Source organism: Macaca nemestrina, chromosome 11 (assembly GCF_043159975.1).
Source record: "Macaca nemestrina isolate mMacNem1 chromosome 11, mMacNem.hap1, whole genome shotgun sequence".
Classification (NCBI taxonomy): Eukaryota; Metazoa; Chordata; class Mammalia; order Primates; family Cercopithecidae; genus Macaca; species Macaca nemestrina.
In genome coordinates this window covers 126,437,749-126,444,106 of record NC_092135.1, presented here as the reverse complement: position 1 = coordinate 126,444,106, position 6,358 = coordinate 126,437,749, and the positions used below count along the sequence as shown (strand labels likewise).

Below are 6,358 nucleotides of genomic sequence, written 5' to 3'. Positions count from 1 at the left end.
ATTTATAATCACCGCAAACTAGAAACAACCTAAATGTTTTCGTCAGTTAAGGAGGTAAATGGATAAACAAAGTATGATACATTTATACAATGCACCTTTGCTCATCGATAAAACCAAACAAGCTGCTGATACACGTGACAACGGAGATGTGAAAGAAGACAGACTTAAAAGGTTACACACTGTGTGATTCCATATATATGACATCCTGGAAAAGTGAAAATTCTTACCATAAAGAACAGATCAATGGTTTCCAAGGGCAAGAAGTGCGTATAACATTTGACAAAGAAGAAATAGCCCAAGGCAATTTTTTTGTTTGAAAGAACTATTCCGGGGAGCCAGTAGCAGAGGAGCCTGAGACACGGGCCCAGGGCAGGGATGCACCGTTGCGGGGTGGGAGCTGGCACCATCGCTACAAAGAAATTTGCCAAGGCCAGCCGGGCCCAATGGCTCATGCCTGTAATCCCAGTACTTTGGGAGGCCGAGGCGAGTGGATCACCTGAGGTCAGGAGTTCGAGACCAGCATGGTCCAACATGATGAAACCCCGTCTCTATTAAAAATACAAAAAAATAGCTAGGCGCGGTGGCACACGCCTGTAGTCCCAGCTACTCGGGAGGCTGAGGCAGGAGAATTGCTTGAACCTGTGAGGCAGAAGTTGCAGTGAGCCAAGATAGTGTCACTGCACTCCAGCTTGGGCAACAAAGCAAGACTCCATCTCAAAAAAAAAAAAAAAAAAAGAAAAAAGAAATTTTCCAGGCCAAGTATAAGGAACGAGGGATGGTCCTGGCTGAGGACCAGCTAGCCCAGATGTCAAAGCAGTTGGGCATGTTCAAGACCAACCTGCAGGAGTTTGCCAGCAAGCACAAGCAGGAGATACGGAAGGATCCTGAGTTCCATGTGCAGTTCCAGGACATGTGTGCAACCTTTGGGGTGGAGCCTTGGCCTCTGGAAAAGGATTTTGATCTGAGATACCGGGTGTGGGGGATTTTTATTACGAACTAGGTGTTCACATTATCGAAGCGTGGCTGGTGCTGAGCATTGGAGTGGAGGTCCGATAACTCTGGAGGAGCTACATCCACAGTTGTTAAAAAGAAGGGGCAAGTTCGCCCAGGAAGTCAGTCAAGAGGACCTGATCAGGGCCATCAAGAAACTAAAGGCACTTGGCACTGGCTTCGGCATCACCCCTGTGAGTGGCACTTACCTCATTCAGTCTCTTCCAGCTGAATTCAATGTGGATCACACCATGGGGCTGCAGCTGGCAGGGAAAAATGGCTATTGACTGTCAGAGAGATCAAAGCCAGTCTTAAATGGGAGACGGAGCAAGCAGCGAGCGGGACAAAGGCCGGAACACCTGCTGAGAGAAGGACTGGCATGGCTGGACTTACAGGCCCCAGGGGAGACCCACTACTGCCTGCCAGCTCTCTTCCCCAACCCCTCCTCCCTTACAGCTGAGGAGGCCAGAGAAGTCCTCTCCTGAGTGTGGAAGGGCACACAGCAGCAGGTAGGGAGAAGAAGGGAGGCCTGTTGGCCAATAAACCTGGACAGTTTTGTTTATAAAAAAAAAAAAAAAAAATAGAAAAAAAAAAGGTCCCCCAGAAAAGAACTATTCTGTATTTTGATTATAATGGAGGTTACATGACTATGCTTTTGTTAAAACTCTACATCAAAAGTGTGAGTTTTACAGTATACATTTTAGAAATTCAAAAGGAAACAATAGTAATTGATGATAGTCATTTTACCCACTAACCTTATATCAACCTTTCTTACACTTGATTACATACCTCTGCAGCTCTACCCCCAATGGATATGAGATGCTGAATTATAAGGAGTTTAATGTACACTTGCATCTCCATCTGAATATATGGGGGTGGAGCCATTAAAAGCAAAGCTTGTGAGGTTCACCTGGAAGGATCACATGCCCAAGATCAAAGGAGGAATGAAACCTAAGACTCCTAAGCAACACAGCATGGTTATTTCTAAGGTCAGGGCATCACTTTGCTAATTAATATGAGAAGTATTATTTCCTAAATAAGATTTATGCCTTTTCACTTTGCTATAATACGACGGTGGCTCATAGTTAAAAGTAGGAGACAGGCAGAACTACATAGCAGTTGTACGTAGCTTAATCTATAGCTAATATTCAGCCAGAATACAATAATATCAAGCTTGTTAACATATTTTAAAACTTTTGTAACTGTTGGCAAATGTTGGACATCTGCCCCTAACCCTGCAAGCACTGCACGATAGTGCTAGCTACCCCAGCCCTGTCTCCAGATCTCCAGAAACTCCCCACAATCCAGCAACCAAAGAGTTAATGTTTGGCTCAGTGAGGAACCCCCAAGGACTGCTCTAGCAGCAAAGCTTGATCCGCACCCATTCTTTAGTACACAAGCCAGCCCAATTGTTAAATACTTAAATTATCATTTCTGGCTTAGGCTCAGTTGAATGTGTCTTAAATTTCCCAAAGCATGGCAAGCCCTTCTGTATTCAGCAATCCTTCTCCCCTGGTGAGCATGGTGCAGAATAGTATTAATAGATGAAGCAGGTTGAAGTCACAATCTGCTCTACCCCTGAAAAAAACACCAACCCCTCTGTAATAGTTGGATTATGGTGGTTACTGAAAAGGGATGACGGCACCCAGAGAATTTCCTGTTACTTTTGTGTCAAACTCAATATCATGTTGAAGATGACTGCTTTATTTTTGTCTTCAATCCACACATCCATCAAGTATTTAACAAATGCTTTTGAGTGAATTAATTTTAAAATATTAAATAGAAACATTTCTATTCTAGAAATAAAAAATATTGAAATTGAAACATTTGAAAACAGCAGAAACATACTGATCATTCCAAATATCTCATATATAATAGAAATCAGTATATTTATTGTGCTAATAATAAAAATTGAAGGACATAATATTTTCAGTCTTTATCCTAAGTCTGCTTTGGCCGTGATAAAAGCTGTTGGATAGCAGAATTTTACAACTTATTTTTTTCTCAATGTGTGTACAATTTTGCATTATAAACTACTTCAATTTGAGTAAGTTTTGTATGACCAGATGTGACATTTTATTGTACACAGAGAAGTATATTAGATTGTTAATTAAGATTTTACATGACCATTCAATTTATTTATGTTACAAGTTCTGAAACTTAATTTGCCTTGAGCTTAAAGTATACTGTACAAACAGTATTCTACTTATAAATCTAGTAAATTTCTAATTACTTTAAGAAACTTCCTTGTTGAATATTTATCAAGTTAAACCAACTAAACTCCCATAATTAGTTTTATTTATAACTTAATTAAATTTCTTCAAGCCCAACTATGTAAGCAAAAATTCCCAACATTAAAAAAAAATAAATATCACAAATTAAATGAACTGTAAAGTTCAAAATTTCTTATCATTCCACTATAATTAACAAATTTAGTACAATTCTTACCCCCTCTTCAACTAAATATCACAAATTTAAAATCAGCCACAGTATTTACACTGGAAGTATAAAACTAATCTGTAAACATTAGGCCACATTATTTAACTATTTTAAATGCCAAATATATGCAAATTATTTCTGACAGTACAGAATTATTAATGCTATGACAATTTTATTTTATTAACAGCACTTCTACTGTTTCTGAAGGTTGATATTTTCTCTCTCATTGAGCAAGCATTATCATTTCAAATGAACTGATGTCACCATCCTAACAATTTGGTGTTATCATCTTACTTAGCTTATTGTATTTAATGGTTATATATTTTAAGCAAAGACATGAGGTTAAATACAGAGTATTTATCCATCTGTTGTTATGGCCATACCAATTTTTGTTATGATAGTGCTATAAAAACATTAAACTCAGTGTAGGTCTTTCAGAGGGAGTATGTTCTACAATGCAACTTCTTTATCAATTTTTATGAAAATCTAATTATTTTAGTTGACTTTTGTAAATAGAAATCTAGAATATCTCGCTAGCAGTGTTAAAAACTTTTTAACATTCTCTGAACACACAATAAAATGTGGTACTACACAGGATGGACATATAGATAAAAGAATAGAATGGATAGTCCAGAAATAAACTGATACATCTATGGTTGAGTGATTTTTTACAAGGATACCAAGCCTTTCAAATACAGGAAGAGTAGTCTTTTCAACAAACAGTGTAAAGACAATGAAATATTCATATGCAAAAAAAAGGTTGAAATTCTCTCACATCATATGAAAAAAAATAACTCAAAATGGATCCACAACCGAAATCAAAACAGAGGCATAAGTCTTTGTGATCTTAGATTAGAAAATGATTTCTTAAAATGACACTAAAAGCACAATTGACCGAGGAAAAAACAAACAGATAAAATGTACTTCATCAAAATTAAAAGTTTTATGCTTCAGAGGCTACTGTAAAGAAAATAAAACCAACAAAATGGATGACATTTGTAACATTTGCAAATAATATATCTCATAAAGTACTTGAATCTAAAATACATAAACAATACTTACAACTCAATAATAAAAAGACAAATGATCCAATTAAAAAGTGGGCAAAGGAGTCTTATAGATATTTTTCAAAAGAAGATAAACGAACGGTCTGTGAGCGCATGAAAAGATGCTCAACATCATTAGTCACTAGGGAGGTGTAAATCAAACTGCAATGAGATGTCACCTCATATCCACGGTACTGGCTTTAATCAAAGTGGCATGTAATAAGTGTTAGTGAAGATGTGGAGACATTGAAACCTTCATACATTCCTGGTAAGAGTGTAAAATTGTGCAGTCACTTTGAAAAAGAGTTTGACAGGTCCTCAGAAAGCTAAGTATAGACTTCCCACATGATCCAGCAATTCCATTTCTATGTATAGACCCAAGAGATTTAAAACTTGTACACATATGTTCATAGCAGCATTGCTGTCACGAGCTAAAAAAATGGAAACAACCCATCTATCAACAGATGAATAGATAAACAAAATGTGGTATATTCATACAACATCATATTGCTTGGCAATAAAAAAGAAATGAAGTATGGGCTGGGCGCAGTGGTTCATGCCTATAATCCCAGCACTCTGGGAGGGCCAGGTGAGTGGATTCCTTGAGGTCAGGAGTTTGAGACCAGCCTGGCCAACATGGTGAAATCCCGTTGCTACTAAAAATACAAAAATTAGCCAGGCGTGGTGGTGCACATTGTAATCCCAGTTACTTGGGAGGCTGGGCAGGAGAATCACTTCAACCCAGGAGGTAGAGGCTGCCGTGAGCCAGTGAGCCAAGATCATCATTGCACTCCAGCCTGGGTGACAAGAGCAAAACTCCATCTGAAAGAAAGAAAGTAAAAGAAAGAAAGAAAAGAAAGGAAGACAGAAAAAAAGAAGGAAGGAAGGAAGGGAGGAAGGGAGGAAGGAAGGAAAGAAGGGAGGAAGGGAGGAAGGAAGGAAAGAAGGAAAGAAGGAAAAGGGGAAGGGAAGATACATGTTATTGCATGGATGTACCTTGAAACTTTATACTCAGTGAAAGGAACCATACATGAAAGGCCATACATTGCATGATTACATTTATATGAAATGTCCAGAATAGGAAATTCATGGAGACAGAAAGTAGATTAGTGGTTTCCAGGGACCGGGGGAGAAGGGAATGGTCTGTGATTATTAATGGACATGGAGATTATTGTGGGGATGATGAAACTGTTCTGGAATTAGCTCATTGTAATTGTTGTATAACTTTGTGAGTATACTAAAAAACACTGAATTGGACACTTTAAAAGGGTGAATTTTATGGTATGTGAACTCTATCTCAACAAGAAAAAAGAAAGAAAGAAACCCACAGAGTGGAGAAGTTTAAAGACAAACGGGGCCGGGCGCGGTGGCTCAAGCCTGTAATCCCAGCACTTTGGGAGGCCGAGACGGGCGGATCACAAGGTCAGGAGATCAAGACCAGCCTGGCTAAATACGGTGAAACCCCGTCTCTACTAAAAAATACAAAAAACTAGCCAGGTGAGGTGGCGGGCGCCTGTAGTCCCAGCTACTCGGGAGGCTGAGGCAGGAGAATGGCATAGACCCGGGAGGCGGAGCTTGCAGTGAGCTGAAATGCGGCCACTGCACTCCAGCCTGGGCGACAGAGCGAGACTCCGTCTCAAAAAAATAAATAAATAAAAATAAAAATAAAAATAAAGACAAACGGGTCAGAGGAACCAACACTGCTTGAAGAGGTTAAGGTGATCCAACATTAGAGCTATTAAGAGAAGGCAACACTTGGTGACAGTTCTCTGGAAGTAATTAAGCTTCAGTGTAATGGAAATGGAGGACAGCAAGCGTCTGACTGGAGCTCGCTTTCTAGGGAGATTTAGGCCCAAAGCAATTAAGGCTGGGCAAACTATACC

At 39.1% G+C, this 6,358-nt stretch overlaps 1 pseudogene; it reads left to right on the top strand.

Moving 5' to 3' along the window:
* Positions 1 to 375: 375 nt before the first annotated feature.
* Positions 376 to 1,475, top strand: LOC105474016 (vacuolar-sorting protein SNF8-like; annotated as a pseudogene).
* The last annotated feature ends 4,883 nt before the right edge of the window (positions 1,476 to 6,358 follow it).